The following is a 26,456-nucleotide window of genomic DNA, read 5'->3' as shown; positions in this document are numbered from 1 at the left end:
TCACTAGTAGAAGCAACAATAGATTGACTCATTCGACCCTTCGAAGTAGAAGAAACATTCTTAGGCATAGACAAATTATATTCAGTAAATAGTTGTCTCAAAACATCTTCCACTTTCTTTCCTATTTCCTTTGCAACATTAGCTTCGAATAGTTGAGTGAAACAATACATAAGAAAGTTCATCTTATAACGAGGGTCGAGAACAAATGCAACATATAATAAATAATTCGCCTTTTCAGTATTCCCCCAATCCTTATCATATTTCAGCTGCATTTTGGTCACTACGCTAGCAAGAATGGGATTACTGCTATCACAAGAATAGTTTCTTATACAATTTTGGATAGTAGAAATCTCATGGAAGACCATATTGGAAGTACTATAAAGAGAACCAGAAATTCAAATGGTCACTTCATAAAATACTGATAAAAATTTAGTAAATGTACGAGCAATCTCCCAATCAGTACTTTTTGGATTCTGATCATCTTTCATATTAAAATAGGCTAAGTCGTGGTCTTCTAATCGTTCAAATGCCTTCTCAAATTTTCTGCAGCATCAAGCATTAAATATGTCGAGTTCCACCTAGTTGGAACATCAAGACATAAAAGACTATTACTAGATATATTCTCCTCTTCAATACACTTCTTAAATTTACCAAATCTAGCAGGAGAAGATCTAACAAATCTTACAGCATTTCGAATCCTACTAACTGACTCATGCACGTCTTTCAAACCATCACTCACAATCAAATTCAGAATATGTGCACAACACCTAACATGCAAAAATTCACCATTAAGCACCAATCCTTGTTTGAATCGCTTAACTAGATAAGCAATAGCAATATCATTTGATGAAGCATTATCAACAGTCAATGTCAACACCTTTTCTATCCCCCATTGTTTCAAACATCTTTCAACTTCTCTACCTATAGTCTCCCCTTTGTGATTATCAATTTGAGAAAAGTTGATGATCCTCTTATGCAACTTCCAGTTACAATCAATAAAATGTGCAGTCAAGACCATATAATTGATATTTTGACAAGATGTCCAAGTATTGTAAGTGAAATTCTATACCCTTCATTCACCAAAAGTTCTTTAATTTCTTGTTTTTTACTAGCATATATTGCTAAAATATCCTTAGCAATTGTAGTTCGAGAAGGGAGAACAAACTTCGGTTCTAATAAACTGATGGTCCCCTCTATGAATCTCTTAGAACCTTCACTCTCCACAAATTTAAAAGACAATTCATCAATAATGATCATCTCAGCAATGAGCTTTCTTGCATTCTCTACACTAAAAGCTACGCATTTTAGTGAGATGTTTACTCCTACATTCTCACTATTTTTAAACACCAGTTTTTGTTGAGACGCATCTTTCTTCTTCACATAGGGGCTCTTTTTACAATAACTCTCAATATGTAATCTCATCGTTCCTGTCCCGTTTCTTTTTGCATGACATGCATATATGGTATCACAATAATTACATTTGGCTTGTGGTTTATTCTCAGTACAATCAGGCAATCTAGTAAAGTGATCCCATACCATTGAAGTTCTTTTCCGCCTTTTTTCGAGAGGTGGAGGTGGCATCTCACCAATTTCATCCATATCGTCATTCTCATCCTCGCAACAATCACGTCTACTTTCTTCGTTCCGTATTGATTTTGACATGATATATACTCTATTTTTCTATCACCTGTGACAATTGACAATTTGGGAAAAAAAATCAAGTAAGTTTTTATTCTAATTAGTAACTTCTAACTAAGTTTAGAAGTTAAAATTTAAAACATCAAAATTTAAAACCCAATTTCTATTTTATATCCTTCATCAAAATTTAGAAGTTTTAGGCTTTAGCAATATTATTTTCTTACCCAAGTCAAGTGCTGATTGTTTGTGATTGTTGAATGCTGAGTGTCGACCCAAGGTGAACAGCATAATGAGAAGTCGGAAGGAAGTTTAGAATGGAGAAGATTTCACTAAGCAGTACAATGCACAACGTACAATGCACTACCCTTACCCTACCAACACGTAGAAGTTCATAACGGCACTATGGCAGAAGGAAGTTCGAGGCTTTGAGCGACGGAATGAGAAGTCGAGAATGATAAGGATGGAAGATTTGATTTCATGAGGGATAATTGATATTAGAAAATAAAATAAAAGTCAAATAAATAATATCTTTTCAATTTAGATTAAAATGTGTATTTTCCTTCTCAGTTTTCAAATTGAAATCTTTGAAATCTTCACTGGCTATTTTGTAATTTTGTTTCGCTGAAATCGGGTAAGGTAAGTAATATAATACGTAATAGGAAATTAGGAATAGGATTGTTTAAATTTAAATTGAATTAGAAAACAGAATCTCCACTCCACCACGGATTCACCTATTCACCGCTGACGACACAGGCACAGGGCGGCCCACCAAGCGGAATTGCAGACTCGTGGAATGGAACGGAAACAGAGCAGGAGAATTAAAAAAAAAACATAAAAGAGACGAGTCGGTTCGGGTGTGGACAGTTTTGTACTGCCAAACCTGCACCCGAATCGAAGATCATCGGTTTACTGCAAAAGCAAGCGAACCCGACAAACCGACCCGAACAGAAACCGAGCAGACTTCGATTTCGGGCGGTTTAAGAGGTTTGGGCGGTTTAGTCGGTTTTTTGTTGCACCCCTAGTCTTTATTTACACCAGAAGATTCAATTAAGTTAGCTTTAACTGAATTGACAAGTTTAGAGATAGCTTATCATTTTGTCTATTGACTTCTTCTGTGCGCATATGACAAATCAATTCTTGTAAGGTCAGATCTTTCTTCTTGTATATCAGATGATGGCGATAATCACTCCAGGAAGGTGGAAAATTTTCAAGCAGCACATTTGCCTAGACGATTTCACACATTTTCATGCCCTTAGATAAAACATTAGCTACCAAATTCTCGTACTCGTGAACTTAATCGATAATTGATTTGCCATCTGCCATTTGAAACTGCAGCCATTTGCCAACCACATACTTCTTTCTCCCAGCATCGTCTACACCATATCTTGACTCTAGAGTGTCCCAAATAATCTTTGCAGATTTTTGAGCAACGAAAAGATAAAATAATGAGTCATTTATATGGTTGAGGAGATGCTCGCGGACAGTCTTGTTATCCTTCTCGAATTTATTGGCGGCATCAACAGCGGCAGTGTCCGATGACAGCTCCGACGACATTTCCCGTGGCTCCAGCGACAGTTCCAGCGGCGGCAGCGACGACGACTGTGACGTTGGTGACTGCGATGGTCAGGACGTAGTCTACCTCCAATTGCTCGAAGAAGATGAGCAGCTTCTGAGACCAGCAACGATAATTTGATCCATCCAATGATTCGAGTTCGGACAAGTCGGGGAGTACCTTGCCGAATCTTATTAAAGCCATAAATTTTGCTTTCAAATTGTCAGAGCTATATGAGGAAGAAGACGTTGTTGTGTCGTGGAACCCACTGCCTTGAAAGCAAAATTCGGCACGACCATTGTGCTAAATCGTTAATTGTCAGTTGCTTCCCAAGGTTAACACAACATCTGAATTCAGGCGTGGACTCGCTGAAAGACGGATAGAAATTAGCTCAGAACAAACTTGAAAACAAAAAATGGAAAGGGAATTGAGAGAGAATTAAAAAGAGAGAAGAATGTTATTGACAATGGTGTGTCTGGTAAATGAAAAGAGTGCGGGTATATATAAGCTTGGATGGAAACCATTTTTCCTCACATTATTATTTTAAATAATAATAAAAGGTAAAATACTCACCACTAATGTTAAAATCGCTCACGAAATGACCGGCCATAAGGAGGAAAAGCGTTTACAAAATCAAAATGAAATCCCAACTATTTTACTAAGTCGAATTTGAATTTGATTTTAATGGGCATAGTGTGGGTGGATCAAAGTGGCCCAAATGCCACCGCTATGCCACCGCTATTCTAACAGTCACCAAATTATTATTATTATTATTAATTTTGTAAAAAGTAGTGGACCACCAAACATATTTTGTAACAAAAATTATTATTATTATTTTTTTTCCTTTTTACATTCCTAACAATCATTGTCACACTCAATCGCCGTCCAGATCGATACCGCACGTGTTCCTCTTGAAAAAGGTGTAAGGTACGATTGGTTGGTGATTAGAAAACAAAAATCTGAAAAGCTTGTTAGCTCAGAAATCATTTTTTAAATTAAGTACATCAAGAAAATCATTTTTTAAACATTTTTTTTCTATTTAATTAAGAAAATTTCAGGCTTGAATGCAAATAAAGAATAGCAGAGACGTTGATGATTGATGAAGGGTTTGTTTGAGAGAAGAATGTTTTTCTTTTTAGAAAAGTTTGATGCTTTTGTTTTCAGAACTCTCTTTAATAACTATGATTAGGTTTCTTGTAAAAATTAAGGTCACTTTCCACTAAAATCACCACTCATAAGGCCATGCTTTCTATAGGAAGAACAACTTTTGTTGTTGTAAAAAATCAACCTTTTAGCTATCTGAATGTGTTTTTGTTTCAAAGAAAGATACCTAAACTCAAACAAGTATATTATAGAGTCCTCATTATATATAAATTTAGAAAAATGTCAAATTTTGGATAATAATGAATAATAGAGAGTGAAAGATGGAATAGGCCTGGTAAAGATCAGTAAAAAAGTTGTTAGAACTAAAATTTGGGTACATGACAAAAGTTACAAACCTGATTTATCTAATCATTTTGGGGAAAAAAAACAAGGTTACAAACTCTCTCTCTCCGAGTGATGTAGGAAACTTAAACATAGATTTTCTCTACATAAATAATTAAAACTATCCTTTAAGCATTCCCGGCTAAAATCTTGGTGAGAGAGTTGAAATTGAAAGAGTCAATCCGATGAACTTTCTTAACTTCAGCGTCTTGATTTGTCAATAACTCTGTCCTCTTAGTCTCAGGATTATACAAGATTAAATAGAGTCCAGCAAGAAGACACAAGATCTTTCCATCTTCACAAGCTCTGATAAGTTGAAGGTGACATGGACGATGATGCTCTGGTAGGAGCACATCAAATGCTTTAATCCATGAAAAATCTTCTTCCATCTTCCACACATATGGTAACCGACATCTGGGATGGACAGAGTTAGATAGAGAGTGTCATTAAAGACTCCAATTATACAAGAACCCTCGCCATAATGGGGAATAAAAATTTCTTGGAATTTGAATTCCTCATCTTCTATATCCAAACGGTATATGACCTTCGTATCAGGTTGTCGTAGGCCATTTCCAACCCAATAGAGACCTCCATCGAAGTAAACACCATGGTCTTCCCATCTTATTAAAGGAGGCACAAAACCAACATGGGTCCATTTTCCATTTGTGCCAAATGCAAAAATTTCCACTAAGATAGCAAATTTATCATAGGCAAAGGAGAGTCTTGCTAATTTGTAGTGTTTTGTTTTAGGACTAAACCCAAATCCATAATGATATAGACGTATAACCCTATCCGCGTTCGAGATGGGAGGTTTGAAGTACTCATTTGTCATGGGATTTAATATGAAAACTTCACCTTCACAAGGTAGTAGTGTTTTGGTGGGTCGTCCACGGTCAAAATAACAACAGAGGAGTCCATTGCAAAAATTGATGATTGAGATATCAGCAGAGGACAAATCAGGATGGAAACTAAATGAGGCAACACTGCTCATCCCTTGTTTAGGATCCAAGTCCACACAATGGAGCTTGCGAAAAGGAGAAATATGGGCAAAAAACAGACTGGAAATTGAGATTGGAAGATCAAACTTACAAGTTAAGACGAGATTGTTCCATACTTTACACACGAGCCGACAACTGGGCAAATTCCCGGAGGGAAGTTTCAACAATATTAGCTTTATCAACTCAGGTTGGAGTGGAAGCTCCGAATTTATGTTGCTTTTCCTCTTCTTCTCCATCTTCGAATTCATCATCTTACTTCTTCAACAAAAGTCCAGTGGCTGCCGGCACTGTTTAGGGCTTCATCTTTTTTTCTATTTATAACTAAAAAAAACAAGACATAGATCAAGAGAAAATATCATCTGGTCCCTCAATAGAGTGCAAACCAAAAGACAAAAGGCTTTGAACTGCCCACTTTTTTTTGTTCCCCACTTTCTCCATCATCCACGCCAAAAGTTTGTTCACGATTCAATCTCTCAAAATATTATAATATTATTCACTATCTTTCGATCTATAGACTACGATCTCTAAACATAGTTCAACTGAAGGTATATATTATCGACTAAAAAATTATAGGTTCGAGATCCTACTTCCACACATGTTGTTGTATTAAAGGAAAAATCTTAATAATTCTCGATGCCAGTTAAGGTAGAATTCATTTTCCCCTCTCTATTTGTTATAACTAATGTTTTTTCAACGTAGAAGTTAGATGAAGAAGCTTTTATACAATCAAGTAAAAGATACAAAGTTATACAAAGTTTCATTCTTTTGTCTTCTTATGTTATAAGAAATTCAATATATTTTTTTTGAGTAAAAGAAATTCAATATTTTGAAATATATAATATTAGTTTTGGTGATATATTTTTCTTTTCCAGAAAAAGAAAAAGATTGGGAATATGAATATAAAGGAACTTCTTTGTCTTGAAAAAGAAATGATAATACCCATGTGCCAATTCTTATGTTAATGCATGAAAATGTGAAGTTTTGCTTAACCCATAGTTGTATGTCTTTCGCTCTCTTTTTTAGACAGCTCATTCACATCATGCACCCCTCTGCACATGGCCCTCATTAATTACTCAAATTCAATTAAGAAATAAAATGTAAATTTACCATTCTAAATCTCTCTTTCTTCATTCTTAAAAAAAAAAAAAAATCTATCTTTCTTCTATTATTTTAATATAATTTATTTCTGACATTAAATAAAATCGAGTATAGCTCAACGATAATTGACATATATCTCAAATCAAGAGAGTGTGAATTCGATCTCAGATCTCAGACATCTCCACATGTTGTACCAAAAAATAACTATTCAACTAAATAATTTGGTGTTTATTGAATATTTTTGTTACTGTATATTTAATTATAAAATTAGTAAATGGAATAAATTAAGTCATAAAGTACAATAACTCCCAGCATACTTTAATATAATGGTTTGTTATATATATATATATATAACAGTTAGATACGTTGGGAATCACATTGTAAAACCTAAGAATGATGGGTGGCAAGGATGGAGAGATTGGTAGTAGTCAAGGACACATGGAAGATCTTAAATTTTTTGAATTTTTTATTTTTACAAATTAAATTTCTATTATGGGCCTATCCATCACTATAAATTAGTGTTTCCCTCCACTCTTTCATCATCTCATTTTCTTCTCTCCCTCTCTATTCAATTTGTGTTTTCCTAAAGGATTTTCTGAGCGAGTTTGATTCTACTCCGTTCTGACGAATGCATGTCTGAGTCGGAGGTTGTGTTAATCTTAGAGAACATTCCGACAATACAACAATTTAGCACCGAGGTCGTGCCGTTTTTGCTTTCAAGGTAGTGGTCCTGTCCACGGCACAATGAAATTATTTGCTTACATTCCATTTTTGTCCTTCTATTCCAACAAGTTGAAAGTAAAAATCTCACCTACCCATGGCTGCTATCCGATCTGGGAAGGTCCTGTCGGACTTGCCAAAATTGGAACGACTCAACGGATCCAACCACCACCGATGGTCACAAAAGTGTTGGGTTTAGTGCATTGAGCCCGTGAGTTTGTAATTTATAAATATATTATTTATTATTAATAAAAGTGATTTTATTATTTCTTTGCATTCCTCGTATTCTAATAAACTAAGATCCAAGGTTATTTAATGTAATTGGAAGAATATATATTTGATATACCGTATATATCTAATATACAATGTATATATTTAATATATAGTATATATACAGTACATATTCCATATACAAGTGGTTTATGTTCCAATAATAACCTAAATGGTCTATAGTACATGGATAAGGTTGGGTACCTTATCCTAGTAACATTATAGATAGACCCGCTTTGTAATAGTTACAAACGACTTTATCCAAGTCGTTCATGTAGAGACATGTGAGTGGGGGTATCCTATACAATGAGTTTGTATAAGATTGGACTGCGAAATAATTAATCATTGGCTCTCTAGCATCGTTAGTTAATAAATTGTTATCTTATAGGATAACTAGGTAACTCGATCTTAATCCTGAGTGAGTTATAGACTCCTGCCTATTAGGGATCGTCCTTTGATTTGTATGGGTAAGAGTTGTTCAGATTTCCAACTCAATAATCCTACCATTTTGGAGACGAGACCGAGTGGGGAGCTGGGAATATAATTACGCAAGATGAGATTTACTCCTTCCCGACTTTAGGGAAGTAGATGAGTGTTCCCTTACATGCTGACTCCGAGACATGAACAAGGGGCCCCACATTCTCATTGGCCTGGGAAGGACTTCCGGTTATTGGTCGGACAATAACCAGATTGTTCACTCGAGGAGCAGTGGTATTTAAGGAGCAAGATGTAACTCAAGGGTAAAACGATAATTTGATCTAACTAGAGTTACGAGCACTCGTGAAGGATTGACTTGTCGTTAATGGTCGTACATCCGTGAACACGGAAATATTCTGCAATGAGAAGAGTGCAGCTGCGGATCTTTAGTAGAGTGAGTTTGACTGATTAATCTCGCATCTTTAGAGCTTTTGATCTGTAGGCCTATTAGGTCTCATTGCTAACTCATAATGGGTAAAACGAGGATCAATAATTAGAAAATAATTTGAAATGTTCAAATTAATAAGGGAATGTATATAACGTATATTGATACATTATATAAATATATGTTAATTTTGGATAAAGATTCAAAATTAATACTATGTATTTTGAGAGTGGAGGCTAGTTTTATGAAAGAGAAAAATCCTTATTTTCTACCTTTTGAATTCTTTATCCTGATGGCCTTGGGATTTCCCCTAGATTCAAGAGAAGATATCGTATATCTAAAAGGATAAGATATCTTGATGGTCTTAGAATTTTCCCTCTATAAACATAACAGTAAGCTAAACCCTAAAGTAACGCTAAAAAAATCTCTCAACTCTCTTACTCTCTCAATCCCTTGCAATTGGATCCCACAATCCGGATTCTCAACCAAGAGACTTAGCGAGGAAGATCAAGTGGTGTTGTCTCTTTGGGATCACATGAAGAAGAGTCTTCAAAGGTAAAATCCAACGTTCTTCCCTGTTTTATATTTTTCTATGTTTTAAATTTCAAAAGAAATTCAAGAACGCGTTATACTACTTCCATTCTGGGATTCACATCCCTTAAAAAAGTTACTAATTTTCTGTAAGTAGTTCGAGATCGACTACATCCTCACTATTGTTCAACTCGCCGCTGTTGCTACCGTTGCCACCACTACCACTGTCGCTGCTACTACTACTGCCACTACCGCTTCATCACTGCAGCCGTCATTGATCCGCTTGTCATTGCTGCTACCACCATTTTAGTTGTTGCTGCTGATCTTGGGACGTCTATTGCCGCTATCGTTGAAGCTGAAAAATTCGAGAAAGACAACAAAACGGTCCGTGGGCATCTTCTCAACCATATTAACAACTCTCTCTTTGATCTCTTTGTAGTCCAAAAACATGCAAAGATCATTTGAGACACAAGAGGAAGTACGTCGTCGGTAAATGGCTACAATTTCAAATGTCGAACGACAAACTAGTGATGGATCAGGTTCATGAGTACGAGAACCTGGTGGCAAGTGTGTTGTTTGAAGGCATGAAGATGTGCGAGATTCTTCAGGCCAATGTGTTGCTCGAGAAATTCCCTGGAGTGATTATCACAACCACCTGAAACATAAGAAGAACAAAAACAAAGGGAAGCAAATTGCAAGGTATAGAGCTCAAAAGAACAAATGTCTCCAACCAAAAAATACTGGTAGAAGAATCGAGAAATCCAAATTGGTATGATATGTTGTGGAAAATCCGGGCACAAATCCTATCAGTGCACCCAGAGGAAAGATAGGAAATATCAAAGGGCTACTCCACAAGCCAACCTTACAGAGATGGACGACATCATTGCCACTATGGTTGTAGAAGCAAATCTGGTAGAGAACAAATCCAACTAGATTTTTCATACAGGAGCGTCCAAACATTTCTGCTCGAACCGTGATCTCTTCCACGACTTTTAGGACTTCGTTGATGGTAAATATGTTTTTATGGGGAACTCTGCCATAGCTAGAGTACTTGGGAAAAGGAAGGTTGTCTTGAAAGTCACATTTGGCAAAACTTTATCATTAAGTAATGTGCTGTATGTTCCTTCCCTGCGTAGAAATTTGGTGTTAGGAAGTATACTGAACCGAGCCGGACTTAGGATTGTGTTTGAGGCTGACAAGGCTATTATCACAAAAAATGGTGACATTGTTGGTAAGGGTTATTTAACAGATGGTTTGTTTGTTCTCAACACTACTTCTTCAAATGAAATTAATTATAGTTCTGCTTACATCGTTGAGTCTCTTGATGTGATGTGTGGCATGGTAGATTAGGGCATGTGAACATTGTATTGATTAAAAAGTTTGGAACTTTAAATTTAATTAATGCTTATGATTTTCCTGAAACTACAAAATGTCTTATCTGAGTAGAAGCAAAATTCACTAAAAAAAACCTTTTAAACCTGTCGCTGCAAGGTATACTGAACTCTTAGAATTAATTCATTTTGATTTAGCTGATTTAAAATAAACCGCTAGCAGTGGTAGAAAAAATTAATATATTTCTTTTGTTGATGATTTTTCTAGATATACGAAAATATATCTCCTAAAATCTAAAGATGAAGCTGGTAGTATATTTTTGAAATTCAAAGCTGAAGTAGAAAAACAATTGACATAAAGATAAAAATGATAAGATCAAATAGGGGTGGTGAATATAATGATAATTTGCTTAGAGATTTTTGTGAATCAAGTAGAATTATACATGAATTTGCTGCTCCATATTCACCTCAACAGAACGGAAAAAATATAACTTTAAAAGAAATGATAAATGTCATGCTCTTAAGTTCTGGTTTATCTAATGATATGTGAGGGAAGCTGCACTTTCTGCCTGTTTTATTCTTAACAGGGCCCTCACAAAAAGCTGAATATGACACCATACGAGCTCTGGAAAGATATTCACCAATTCTGAGCTACTTGAAGATGTGGGGGTTCTTAAAGGTGGCATATCCAGCATTGAAAAAACCTACGGTTGGATCTAAAACTTTTGATTGTGTTTTCATTGGTTATGCTCAAAATAGTTTTGCATATAAGTTCATGAGCTTGAATGATAAATTAATATGTGAATATAGAGATGCTATATTTTTTGAAAATATCTTCCATATGATTAGAACTGATGGTGAATCTGGTGGTATTTCAAAAACTGCATGCATGTCGTTGCCCTCCACTTCTATTGGTATGATAGACCGTGACCCTAGATCTAATGATGCAATGGATTCTGAACCTAAGATAAGTAAAAGGCAACAAATTAGTAAAAGCTTCGGACCTAACTTCCTAACTTCCTATCTAGTAGAAAACTTTGACAAGATAGATGATCAGTTCGCTTGCATGTATTTGATAGACGAAGATCCTAAAACCTACCAACGAAGCTATAAATTCTTTAGATTCTAGCTTGTGGAAGAAGCAATTAAAAGTGAACTAGACTCCATAGTTATGAATCAAACTTATGAATTGGTAGACTTACCTGTAGGAAATAAACCTATTAGGTGCAAATAGATCTTTAAAAGGAAAATTAGACCAGATAATACAATAGAAAAATACAAGGCTAGACTAGTGGTTGTGGGTTACACACAAAAATATGATATTGATTACTTTGATACGTACTCTCCTATAACCAAGATTGCTACAATGAGATCTTTGATAACTTTGGCTGCTATTCAAGGCTTAATAATACATCATATAGATGTAAAAACGGCTTTCCTTAATGGTGATTTAGAAGAGGAGATTTACATGACACAACCTGAAGGTTTTCTAGCTACTGGTCAAGAAAATAAAGTATGCAAGCTTAAAAAATCTCTCTATGGCCTAAAACAAACTCCTAAACAATGGTATAAAAAATTTAATGGCACTTTGGTAAACAATGGTTATAAAGTAAATTACTCTGATACTTGTGTTTCTCAAAGTTGTTTCGAGCTGATTATGTGATAACATGCTTGTATGTTGATGACATGCTCATTTTTTGTTCAAACTTAGATATCATTAATGAGACCAAGTTACTCCTTTCTTCGCATTTTGAAATGAAAGATTTAGGAGAAGCTGATGTAATACTTGCTGTAAAAATAAGGAAAAATTATAATGGGTATTCCTTATGCCAATCACACTACATTGAGAAAATGCTAGAAAAATTTGATCACTTTGATAAGTTACCTGTATGAACAACTTATGATGCTAGCATGAGTCTTAAAAAATCAGGGCGATAGTGTATCTCAATCCGAATATGCAAAGATCATAAGTATGAACTGCTTTATATCAGTTTCAGTGGGTCATCTTATTTGAACAATTCTAACTTCTTGAGTTGAAATATTTGAAGTATTTATCAAAAAATTAAGAATAGGAAATTATATTTAAGTTGTGGATATTTAAATTTTTTATTAACTGATCCTTTTGAAAAGAGATAAGAGCTGGTGAATCAGAAAAATTAATTAGGAATTAAATATACTTTTTTTATGGAATATATGTATCAATATTCATGGATCATACCTTTCATCTCACTTCAAATTCCTATCTTAATAGGAGTCGGACTTCTACTTTTTCCGACGGCAACAAAAAACCTTCGACGTATGTGGTCTTTTCCGAGTGTTTTATTGTTAAGTATAGTTATGATTTTTTCAGTTTATCTGTCTATTGATCAAATAAATAGTAATTATATCTATCAATATGTATGGTCTTGGACTATCAATAATGATTTTTCTTTAGATTTGGGCTACTTGATCGATCCACTTACTTGTATTATGGCAATATTAAACTCACGAACTAAGTACATACACTCGTAACCCTGGTAAAGATCATTTTACTGCTCTACATCGGTTGTTAAGGTATCATAAGGGTACAATATGGACTATTGTTTGCATTTTAACAAGTTTCCTACTGTGCTAGAAGGATATTGTGATGCAAATTGGGTTCAGATAATGATGAAGTGAGCTCCACTAGCGGGTATGTGTTTACTTTTGGTGGTGGAGCTATCTCATTGAAATCAGTAAAACAGATCTGCATTGTTCGCTCTACCATGGAATCTGAGTTCATAGCATTTGAACTGGCAAGTAAAGAGGCTGAATGGCTGAGAAGTCTTCTTGGAGACATGCCACTGTGGGGGAAATATGTACCTGTATCCATACATTGTGACTCACAAGCTGCTATAGGGATTGCCAAAAACAGTGTGTACAATGGCAAGAGATGCTACATACATCTAAGACATGAATCTGTGAAGCAGTTACTGAAAGATGGAATTAAAAATCCTTGGATTATGTGAGGTTTGGGAGGAATTTAGCGAGTCCTCTCATCAAAGGCCAAACAAGGAGAGTAATTCTGGAGTCCTCAGGATGTATGAGACTCAAGTCATGAAGCTTACTCAGTGGCATGAATCCATAGCCCTTTCTTTTGGGTGGTCCACGTATGGACTTGATGGATGTAGTGAAACATATGTGAATCCATAGCCCTTCTTTTGGTGGTCCATGAATGGACTCGATGGATATGGTGAAACGCTGTGAATCCATAGCCCTTTTTTGGTGGTCCATGCATGGACTTGATGGATAATATTCAAAGTCTTCGTAGCTCAATTTTTGAGTGGTTTATCTATAATAAACTTGATGAAGCGACAATGTGACTGTGTTGGTGAGGCTGCCTTCTATGAAAGAGTTGAGGAGCCTCTTTCTAGAGCTTTCAGATGCCCAAGGTGTATGTGCATGACCATGAATAGCACTTGATGAATATCAGTGGAATCAAAATCAAGGATCTAAACGTGTTGTGGGGGTCTCAACCATAATTACTGGAACTTCAAAAGGTAACTCACTTTCACTATTCTTGTTATTGCCCTACTTCACTATGCATTAATTCAAATAGAAGGATATTAATGCTTAAGTTTAATTTCCTTTTGCTTAGAAATTTTTTTTTTCTCTATTCTCTTATTTTACTATTTGTCATTCGTGACAGATTATTGGGAATGACATTGTAAAATAATTCTTTAGCCACAAATTGTCCCACATGGAAAGATTATCCCTTGGGAAGAGACTTTATAAGCTAAAGCCCTATAGTGAACTTGTAAATATGATTTGGGGTAAGCTTAAATCATGGGCCACCCACTAGGGCTTGTGCTTACTTAGAGGGAAACAAGCTTGGTAAAACCTACAAATGATAGGTGGCAAAGATGGAGAGATTTGTGGTAGTCAAAAGACACATGGAAGACCTTAAAGTTATTGAGGTTTTTATTTTTACAAATTAAATTTCTATTATGGGTCTATCCATCACTATAAATTTAGTGTTCCCCTCCACTCTTTCATCATCCCATTCTCTTCTCTCCCTCTCTATTAAATTTTTGTTTTCCTTAAAAAGATTTTCTTAGAGAGTTTGATTCCACTCCGTCCCAACGAGTACACGTCTGAGTCGAAGGTTTTGTTAACCTTGGAGAGCATTCCGGCAATACAACGATTTAGCATTGAAGTTGTGCCCATTTTGCTTTCAAGGTAATGGTATTGTCCACGACATAACAAAATTATTTGCTTACGGTTCCATTTTGTCCTATTCCAACAAAATATAAAATTAGAACCACGATTCCACAAATTAAATTTTCCTCACCTTACTCGCCGGAGTTGTGGGTCTGGTTAGCACCACCACCGTATCTACTCGCCATCGTTGGTTGTCGAGGTTTTACGAGTGACACCATCGGAAGAAAAATAAAATATAAAAAACTTGTTGGGGTCTATTGTTCGTCGCGGGAGAGGGACATAGGGCTGTGAATGGGTTGCGGTTGCCGCTAGGTCTATCATCGTACGTGGAGGCTAAAATCCCCATAAAAATTTTTCGTCCCGTGCGGCCTAAGGACACTGCCTTTGTACAACCTAACACCTTTTAATTCCCATATCCAGACACAATAGAAGATTGTGGAATAAATCAAAGCATGACAAAACACACAAAGTTGGATTTCTTACCTTACTTTAGTAAGCTTCCACGACAAAGAGATACAATGTGTAAAAATGGAATGGGTTCTCAAGGATGCTTGAACACTCCCTCAAGCTATCCTTTCATACATGCAACGACCTGCCTATTTTTAAACATTTCAAGTTTAGCTTACTTGGGATGCACTACAAGTAGTTAAATAACCTCCCACTAAGTGGATGTTAGAGTAGAACGTGGAGCACAACTCCACCCCTCCTCCTAAATATAGGGTTGCTAAATTCTAAATTTAGCACCTATGACTTGATAGGAAGTGTTAAGTCCATCCAACTTGTATAAAAACATGCCGCTGCCTCATGTCCGCCTACACGAGGCTTGCGCCCTCCTGCGCGTGAGCGCGCACATTCCTCCTAGCCACCTGCTTGCCTAGGGCGCGCACTCGCTCTTGCGGGTGCTTGCCATGCTGCGCTTGCGGGGCGTGCGCCCACCTGCATCAGCGTTCAAGGTCCAGATATGAGGGGTCGGTGATGTCCAAGTTCTTGATCACGGGATAACTCTGATGTCCTTTATTCGCCCACCTACTGCTTAGTGTTGATTGGTCGGCTTGTCATTATTTTCAACAATGAACTTTGTGATTTAGTTAGGCTACCCCTGGTTGAAAATCATATTATTTTTTATGATTATAATAAAGGAAATAAAAGGGAAGGAACTTGCTTTTTTTTGCCATTTGTTTGTGCGACGTTTAAAACTCTCCATCTCGTGGGTGCTGAATCATGTTTTGGTTGGCTACTATCTTCTTTTCCATCTAATTAGAATTTTTTTATGTAACTTCTCCGGATCAGTTTCTATAATTTTTGTAATTTCATCCGTAAACTCTTCTTTTCAGCTTGTCTTAATTTGAAAAAAACTATATTAAAGAAAATTATTTTATAGTATTTTTTTTATTTAATTTATATATATATATATATATTTAATTTTTTAAAATTAGTTCAATTTTCCATTTAGATTGAGTTATATAACATATTTGGGTTCTTAATATATTTTTATTTAATTTCTCCCTACCTTGTTTCCATATTTGTATAATTTCCTTACTATTTTTAATTTGTTTCTCTTACCTGTGAGATATCAATATTTTTGTTCTCAAAACATATATATTACATATGCTTCATGCTCTTAAAAAAAGAACTCATGCCAAGCTGTAAATACTTAATAATAAGATTTATAATTTAACTAGTCCATATGAGGCCTATTAATCTTTTTATTTTTTTTCCTAAAAAAAAAGTCTTTTTTATTTTTAGTTATGATAAATTTGTTATTTTATTTTTTTTTCTTATACCCTCTGCTTCATGCTCGCGACAAAAAAACGAGTTAAAAAAATAATTCAAGCCAAGAATCTAATAATAATTCATAATTAACTAGTCCAAATCAGACATATTAATTACTAGTATTTTAACACGTGCATTGCACGTGGTATCGTAATATTTATATTCAATTTATCTCTATGTTATAGAGATTTTTATATATTTACTATAAATTAATCTTATAATTTTTTCTACTAATTTAAAGTGTTAAATACTTAATTTTATATTAAAAAACAAATATCAATAAAAATGGTTTTTAGATGTAGTCAAGTCATTTTAAAATGGTACAAATATTAATAATTTTATAACATATATTCTTTTACATAATAATTATATAATATAATGACATTTTAAATAAAAACCTATTTTTCATTAGAAAATAACATTTTAAGTTAAAATTATCAGATTTATCTAAACATTTTACTATAAATATAATTTGATTATTGAAGTAAGAATGATTTATTTTATTCTATATTTTAAATAAATATAATACATTAAAATCAAAATATTTAATGTTTAAATTATATCAATTAATTAAATAATTTTTTTTAAATTATGGCATTAGTGTTCACTATTTTAAAAACCAATATTGTTTAATTATTAAAACACTATAACATTACTTTTACTTGTTTAAATATTGTTTAATTATCAAACCACTTTAACTTTTCAAATTTCATTATTAAATTTTAAATTTTATGACTTTATTAAAAGTAAAAAATGAAAAAAACATAAATCATAAATTTCAAAGTCAATGTTTTGGATAAATAACGTAAGAAGGTTTATTTGATATTGAAAATTTTATGAATGCCATCTGATTATTAATTTTAATATATTTTTATATTCTTATTTTTTTAAAATATTGTTTAACTATTAAAACACGGTAACTTTTCAAATTCGATTATAATAGTTAGAGATGAAGTTTTAAATTTTAAATTTAAAATTTATGAATAAATTGATAAAATGTATATTCAAACTTTTCCCATCATTTTCATGGTTAATTTTATGAATCTATTTAGATTATTAATTTCAATGTGTATTTGTACTTTTATTTTATAATTTATTTAATTATTAAAAGTGAAAAAATGAAGAATCCCTATAAGTGAATATTTTAAATAAAGAACATAGAGATTTATTTAGTTCAAAATTAGATGTGTATGGAATAAAAAATAAATGTTAAATGATTTATTTGGGTGGATTATTATGTATCTACTCAAATCAATGTTGTTTGGGGAGAGAATACCCTGGACACGTGGAGGACCCCTATTGGTGCTCCACGATGACTCATGAGTCATGCCCAGCTCGGACGCCCGAGATCACCACCGCTAGCGTTGACAGATGCTGAGTATGAGGGCCGAGGTGAACCTGGCCGAGGTCCGACCTACCGGGAAGCTCGGTGGGGGCCGATGTGAACTACTGTCAGCGGCGTGATTATCGGGTGTAACCGTCGGTCCCGAGATTACCGGGTGTAACCGACGGTCCCGAGATTACCGGGTGTAACCGTCGCGGGATTAGCGGGACTACCACCCATAAGTAGAGGACCTCACTCCGCGATCAGGTACGATGATTTCTGACCTCGAACTAAACTGGGAATCCGACCTATACTGACTTGATCGTCGGAGTGCTCACCTTTTTGTGCAGGTCCGCCCAAGTATTCAGATCGGTCCGGAGGCCGAGTTCGAGCTGCAATCTGAAATACACTGTTGTGCATATCCTTGCATAAACATTTGGCGCCGTCTGTGGGGACGACAATCTAAGTCATCCCAATCCTTTTAAACCAATACGCGAGCGAAAATGGTTCAACCAGCAAACTCGACCAATACGGCAGATCGAAGGACTTTAGCTGCCAGCGATGCCCATCAGAGGGAGGTTGGAGCAGCAGTGGTAGAGGGGCAAGGTCACGACAGCCTAGCAACAGAACCCCACCGCAGGTCGGCACGAATCACCGCGTCTGTCCTACCACCTGCGCACCCAAGGACATCCAAGGCCACCCGTGGCCGAGGTGGGACCTCTAAGAAGGGCGCCCGGGGTTCAGCCCCGGCTCCACCAAGTGAGAACTTTGACGCACTCCAGAGAGAAATGGCGGCAATGCGCACACAAATGCGGTCCATGGAGGAAATGTATAACGAGATGATACTAGCTGCAGGCGCAGGGTCCCGATCTGAAAATCGAATGACGCGCATTGACATACGCGAGCAAAGGGGTTCCCACCTCGACCCAGTCGAGGAGAAACATCCCGAAGACAACGGGAGCGAGGGACACACTCGCCAGAGAGGAGACCTTCGTGAACACCTCAACAGAAAGAGAGGCTCATCTCTCCGAAAAGGACAGTCACCATCCCGCTCACACAGGAGCTCCAACCAGCAGGCTGAATCCTCTCACAACCCAGCAACTCCCGCAGGGGTGATCACAAGGGCGGAGTTCGACCAGCTGAGGGGCAAGCTCGACGCTCAGGTGGAGGCCTTAAAGGCCAAATGTGAGCAGAAAGAAGGTTCACTAAACGATGGCGACTTGGGAGGATCGTCCTTCACCTCGGACGTTTTGGAAGCACCGATCCCTCCGTAGTTCAAAGCTCCTACCGTGAAGCCTTATGATGGGTCGAAGGACCCCAAGGATTATGTTGAGGTCTTTGAAGGCCTCATGGATTTCCAAGCGGCATCAGACGCAATCAAATGCCACGCCTTTCAGATCGCGCTTATTGGCAGCGCGCGATTGTGGTATCGGAGACTGCCAGCCAGGTCGATCTCGACCTACTCTCAGCTGAGAAGGGAGTTCCTCACCCAGTTCTCTTCTCGGCATTATGACAAAAAGACAGCGACCCATCTCGCCACCATCAGACAGAAGGAGGGTGAGACGCTGCGAGAATATGCACCAGATTCCAGGAGGAGCAGTTGAAGGTCGCACACTGCTCCGATGACTCGGCCATGTGCTATTTTCTCACCGGTCTAGCCGACAAAGCCCTCACGGTGAAACTTAGAGAGGAGGCCCCGGCCACCTTCGCCGAGGTGCTTCAGAAGGCAAAGAAAGTCATCGATGGACAGGAGCTCCTCCGAACCAAAACCAGCCGACCAGAACGAAAGATCGGCCGCGGCAGAAGTGGAAAAGATATAGAAAAGGCAGATCCCAAGTCCAAGGATAAGGGATCCTTTTCCAGCGGCCGAGCTGAGTATCGAAGGGCGGAGAACGGACCTACCAGAAGCCGACCTTACGAACGCTTCACCCCGACCACGATTCCAATTTCCGAGATCCTAACGAACATCGAGGAGTCTGGAATAGAAAAACTACTCAAGCGTCCTGAGAAGCTTCGGGGAGCCCCGGAAAGGCGCAGCAAGGACAAGTATTGCCGCTTCCATCTGGAGCACGGCCATAACACGTCGGACTGCTGGGAGTTGAAGCGCCAAATTGAGGATCTAATTCAAGATGGCTATTTCAAGAAATTTGTGGGAAAGCTCAAGACCAGCTCGGCAGAGAAAAAGGAAGAGCGGAAGCGTTCGAGGACGCCGCCCCGGCGCACTGACCGACCTGCGGTCATCAATACCATTTTCGGAGGGCCAAGCGGGGGTCAGTCCGGACATAAAAGAAAGGAGCTAGCTCGTGCAGCCAGGCGCGAGGTGTGCATCATCAGGGAGCAAAGGCCGACCTGCCCAATCACCTTCGACAGTACAGACTTAGAGGAGGTCCACCTGCCCCACAATGATGCACTTGTGATCGCTCCCTTGATTGATCATGTGGTGGTCAGGAGGGTGCTGATAGACGGAGGCGCATCTGCTAACATCATGTCCTTACCGACCTACCTCGACCTGGGTTGGACGAGGTCGCAATTGACGAAAAGCCCGACACCGCTGGTTGGGTTCTCTGGAGAATCGGTCATCCCAGAGGGTTGCATCGACTTGCCGGTCACACTTGGGCAGGACCAAACTCAGGTCACCGAAATGGCCGAGTTCGTGGTAATTGACGGTAGATCGGCCTATAACGCCATCTTTGGGAGACCCATCATCCACTCATGTCGGGCCATTCCCTCGACACTTCATTAAATTTTGAAGTATTCCACCCCCAATGGCGTGGGCACGGTCCGAGGAGAACAGACCGCTTTGAGGGAGTGTTATGCCTCCGCACTCAAAGGCTCATCGGTCTGCGCCCTCGAAACTCTCGCCGGTAGGGATGGGACGCTCGAGTTCGAGGCCGACCTGCCGAGGAGGGAGTTTGCCGCACCTGCCGAGGAGGGAGTTTGCCGCACCCACTGGGGGCCACCGACAGAGAGGAGCTAATCCACTTCCTCAGATCCAACTCGGATGTCTTTGCATGGTCCCATGAGACATGCCTGGCATTGACCCGAAAATTATGACGCATCGCCTCAGCATAGATCCGTCATTCCGACCTGTAAAGCAAAAAAGAATACCTATAAACAAGGAGCGGAGTGATGTAATTGTTGAGGAAGTTAGCAAACTTTTGAAAGCTGAATACATAAGAGAAATTTCGTATCCCGAGTGGCTCTCCAATGTTGTATTACTTAAAAAATCTAACGGAAAGTGGAGAATGTGCGTAGATTTTACGAACTTAAATAAGGCATGCCCGAAAGATTGCTTCCCACTGCCAAGGATTGATCAGCTCGTGGACGCCACAGCCGGGCACGAACTGCTCACCTTCATGGACGCCTACTCTGGGTACAACCAAATCAAGATGCATGTCCCAGATCAAGGTCATACCGCATTCATAACAGACCAAGGTCTGTACTGTTACAAGGTCATGCCCTTCGGGTTAAAGAACGCAGGAGCGACCTACCAGAGAATGGTGAACAAAATGTTCGCCAAGCAGATTGGCCGGAATATGGAAGTGTATGTGGACGACATGCTTGTCAAGAGCAAGCAGTCTAAGTCGCATCTCTCCGATCTGACCGAAGCCTTCGAGGTTCTGAGGACATATCAAATGAAGCTCAACCCAGCTAAATGTGCCTTGGAGTCTCTTCGGGAAAATTCCTTGGCTTCATGGTGAACAACCGGGGAATCGAGGCCAACCCCGAAAAGATTAAAGTCGTGCTCGAGATGGAGGCACCTAAGACGCTGAAGCAGCTTCAGTGCCTCAATGGCAGGATTGCGGCCCTGAACCGGTTTGTTTCAAGATCAACAGATAAATGCCTTCCTTTCTTCAAAGTCCTACGGAGGAAAGGGCCGTTTGAATGGACAGCGGAGTGCGAGCAAGCATTTCAGCAGTTGAAAAGCTACCTCTGTTCGGCACCTTTGCTTGCCAAGCCCATGCCGGGGGACAAGCTCCAATTGTACTTAGCAGTGTCTGACAGCGCCGTTAGCTCGACCCTAATCAGGCAAGAGGAAGCGCGGCAAAACCCGGTCTACTACACAAGCAAGGCTATGACCGAAGCCGAGACCAGATACCCTCAAATGGAAAAATTGGCTCTTGCTTTAGTCACCTCGGCTCGACGGCTTAGACCATACTTCCAAGCCCATACTGTGGTGGTGCTCACTAACTTGCCCCTAAAAAACATCTTCCATAAGCCAGAAGCTTCTAGACGCCTGATGAAGTGGGCAATGGAGCTAAATGAGTACGACATCCAGTTCGAACCCAGAACTGCGTTGAAAGGACAAGCAGCGGCAGATTTCATAGCCGAGCTCACACCACCTTCCGAGCTGAGCGAGTCCGACCTACCGTGGACAATCTATGTCGACGGATCCTCCAATGAGAAGGGGTGCGAGGCCGGGGTCCTCTTGCTCGGACCAGGAGGCGAGCGATTTGAGTATGCCTTGCGGTTCGGCTTCCAGACTTCTAACAACGAGGCTGAGTATGAAGCATTTATTGCCGGCCTGCGAATCGCTAGAGCATTGGGGGCCTCTTGTGTTAAGGTCTTCAGCGACTCCCAGCTGGTTGTGAGCCAAATCAAGGAAGAGTACCAAGCCAAAGACTCCCGAATGGAGAAGTATTTGGGCAAGGTCAGATCGTACCTCGCCCAGTTTCGAACTTACGAAGTAAACCGGGTTCCCCGAGCAGAAAATTCTAATGCTGACGCCTTGGCCAAGTTAGCATCAGCGTACGAGACCGACCTGGCCAGGTCGGTCCCTGTCGAGATCTTAGATAATCCCTCGATCTCAGAGCCAGATCTGATGGAGATCGGCGCTCCAGAGTCCTCATGGATGGACCCGATTGCGGACTTCATTAGGGGCAATTCACCACAAGACCCCAAGGAGCGCAGAAAGTTAGCAAGGCGAGCAGCTCGGTTCGTGGTCCGAGGTGGAGCATTTTACCGACGCGGCTTTTCCCTGCCTCTATTGAGATGCCTAACCCCTGAAGAGGGTCTGTACGTCCTCAGAGAAATCCACGAAGGAGTGTGCGGCAATCACTCAGGCGCCCGGTCGCTGTCAGCCAAAGTGATCCGACAAGGATACTATTGGCCGACCCTCAGCCAGGACGCCAAGAAGTTCGTTAGAACTTGCGACAATTGCCAACGCTACGGAACCATAATCCACCAACCTCCCGAGCTGCTCACCCCCATCTCGGCCCCGTGGCCATTCGCGCAGTGGGGGGTAGATATCATTGGTCCTTTCCCTTTGGGCAAGGGCCAGACCAAGTTCGCTGTGGTTGCTGTGGATTACTTCACAAAGTGGGCCGAGGCCGATGCGCTCTCCCACATAACGGAATCCAGAGTCACGTCCTTCGTATGGACAAATATCATATGTCGCTTTGGTATACCGCAGGCCATTGTGACAGACAATGGGAAGCAGTTTGACAACGCCAAGTTCAAAGACTTTTGCAGCAAGCTTGGCATAAGTCACCTTAGCTCGTCCCCCGCACATCCGCAAGCAAATGGGCAGGTGGAGGCAGTGAATAAGATCATCAAGCGAGGCATCAAACTTAGACTGGACTCCAAGAAAGGCAGGTGGGCCGAGGAGCTACCAGAGGTTCTATGGTCGTACCGGACCACCCAAAGAAAATCAACGGGTGAGACCCCGTTCTCCCTGGCCTTCGGTTCCGAAGCTGTAATCCCGGTTGAGATCGGCATGCCATCTGACAGAGTAGAGCATTACGAGCCTACGGCAAATGAGGAAGAGCTGCTCCTCAACCTCGACTTGTTGGAAGAAAGAAGAGCAATGGCCCAGCTACGCCTGGCGGAATATCAGGGCAGAATGGTCAGACATTACAACGCCCGCGTTCGACCTCGGACCTTCCAGGTCGGACATCTGGTCTTAAGAAGGGTCCAAACCCATGTGGGTGCCCTTGATCCGACTTGGGAGGGCCCGTTTGAGGTCAAGGGCATAGTCCGACCTGGGACGTACATATTGGCCGATCTGAAAGGAGACGTCCTCACACACCCGTGGAACGCGGAGCACCTGAAGCGTTATTATCCTTGAAATGTCAAAAGGGTTTTCAATGGATCTATAAAAACTGTTTCAAAAGAATTATGATCGGAATAAATGTGATGATTTAATTTCATGATTCCGAGTTCGACCAGAAATTAAATGGGGGCCACGGACTCCCACGCGATCACATTCCAGCAGTCGGTTAAAATTCAATCCTCCAAAACCTAAGGGTACGAGGTGCGATGCCAAAACCTAAGGGTACGAGGTGCGATGCCAAAACCACTGATGAACTTAAAATTCAAACCTCCAAGGTAAAGGGACGATGTGAAAAGTTCAAAATGATCAAGCCTCTGAACCTGAGGGTACGATGTACGATATGAAGAACAGCTACGGACTTAGGATTTTAGCCTTTTAACGTTTTTAAGTTAAGGGTGCGATGTTAAAAAATCCAGAGTTGGTGCAATGCATTGAACACTAGACAGAGATACAAATTCAAAGATGTTGCCAACACCAAAGTAAAAACGAACAAAGCTTCTTCATTAAATGGAGAGCAGAGCCAAGGCTTATAGACCTTGCAGCTCTGCCCTGACACTTACAAACAAAGAAGAAGAGAAGAAAGACAGAGAAAGGCCTCATGAAGGATGATCGCCTAAGAGCCTGCCTGAGGAGCGCCCTCATGAGTGGTGCCGACCTGGTCCTCTTCGAGATCGGAGTAGTCAGAGTCCAGATCTCTGACATACTTATCCACCAACGCTTGGGGCCCAGGGGTGCCGCCAGGCCCAGACGCCCACTGCTCGGCATACCTCTTTTTCAGACCACTAAGATCGATCTGAAGGTCAGGCATGTCGGAAGCAATGCCCTTCATGAGAAACTTGAAGCCCGCGTCAGAAAAGTCTTTGGCAAATCCATCGAAGTCAGGATGTTGCCTAAACGATTCCTCCAATAGGGCTTCATTGCTAAGACGCTCCTTCACCGTCTCCAGCTCGGCAGTCGCATGCTTCAGCTCCTCCTCCTTCGCTTCAAGCGCCTGGAGCATGTCGTCCTTCTCCTTGAGGAGTTGGAACTTCTCCTTCTCCAAGCCCTTGGTGATAGCATGGGCAGCTCGGAGCTTGGCCTTGCGTCTGTCTTCTTCCTTCTTCAACAGCTCGACCTTGGTCTCCACCTCGGCCTTCAAAATTTCCACCTCAGAGTGAGCCTTCAGCAGCTCATCCTTCATGGTGGAGGAAGCAGCCTCTAAGGCAGCAGAGAACTCCTCTTTCTCCCTCGCTGCCAGAACTTCCCTCCCATCCAGCTCGGCCTTCACGGTCAGAGCCGATTGAATGGAAGCAACAAACGCCTGAGAAAAGGTACAAATAAGAAGTTAGACTGAGCTACATGTTAGGTAAATTGAGCAAAAACACCAATCTTACCTCAGCGGCGTAGTCGATGGTCCTCTGCAGAACGGACCCTGGGTCACTTACAAATTTGGACGCCCTCCTTAGGCAGCAGTCCAAACTTGTGGCCGAGATGCGGGACACCTGGTCCCTCACCCCAGAACTTGACGGCTCAACTCTGAACCGTGCCGTCACATCGAACGTCCCGCTCATCCTGGCCTCAGGATCGTCCACCCGATCTGTGAAGCTCGCAGGCAAGACCCCACGAGCTCCGACCTCCAAGGGGGAGGTGGTCTTCTTCTTCTTCCTCCTTCGCTTCAGAGGGACTTCCTCCATCACCTCCTCGCCCAAGGGCGAGACGTCCACCGCCTCGGTCTGATCCCTGGGGCGCTTCTCCCTCGAAGGACCCCCAGAAGACTCCAGCTCGATCATTGGGGCTGGATCTTCCGAGGCTGGCCCTACCACAGCAGGGGTGGCAGGTTTCGAACTCTGGGCGGCCTCAAGAGCATGGGCTCGGCCCTTGGACTTGCGCTTCACGTTGCTTGCAAATCTGCAAACCATGGCTGCAAAATAAAAACAGGGGTCAACACAAGGTTAGAGGAAAAATGGGGGAAGCAAGCTCGGCATACCAAGTTCGGAGTTCGACCTTGAGGATTCAATGGGACGAACTGCAGGGTTGTAATCTAGCAGCCCGGACTCAAGTAGCAGCTTGTCGGTCACCAAGGTTCCGACCTTCCTACCCCTCTGAAAACGCTCCCTGTAATATTTCAACGTGTCGAAGGAGGCTTGCGTAAGCTCGGAGACTGGTCGGATTGAAACTGCACGAAGACAAAATATGAGTTAGACCTGAATGACAGAAAAGAAAATCACAAAAAGTAAGAACTACTCCGTACCTAGGTTCCCAAACCTAGTGGGGACGTCAAAGAAGGAACGACCTGACTCGTCCTTTGCAAGTCATTCCCCAGAAGCGTAGAACCACTTCCTCACCCATCCCTTGATGGAGGTCGGCCCCTTAACTATACCGCCTGCGCCTTTCTTTGCGCACATATAGAACCGACCAGGCTTCTTAGCTATCCTTTTCGCTTCGAAGCACGCGAGGAGCTGGTCTACGTCCAACAACTCGACCTCTTCACTATCCCGAGCTCGTAGCCAAAAAAGGATGGCCAAAGCGAAAATGACACCCCACCCATTGGGGGCCACTTGAGCCGGAGCCAACCCAGTCCGGAAGAGAATTTCTTGGACAAAAGGGTGAAGGGGAAGTCTGAGGCCGTACTCAAACATTTTGAAGTAGAGAGTGACCCATCCC

General features: G+C 40.5%; 1 pseudogene; it reads right to left on the bottom strand.

Annotated features, from left to right (window-relative positions):
- Positions 1 to 4,633: 4,633 nt before the first annotated feature.
- LOC148210639 (F-box/kelch-repeat protein At3g06240-like) lies at positions 4,634 to 5,996 on the bottom strand (annotated as a pseudogene).
- Positions 5,997 to 26,456: the final 20,460 nt, after the last annotated feature.

Source organism: Momordica charantia (assembly GCF_013281855.1).
Source record: "Momordica charantia cultivar OHB3-1 chromosome 6 unlocalized genomic scaffold, Mcharantia_2.0 BLBB01000006.1, whole genome shotgun sequence".
Classification (NCBI taxonomy): domain Eukaryota; kingdom Viridiplantae; phylum Streptophyta; class Magnoliopsida; order Cucurbitales; family Cucurbitaceae; genus Momordica; species Momordica charantia.
Note: the sequence above shows the minus strand (reverse complement) of the source record. Positions and strands in the feature narration are given on the sequence as shown.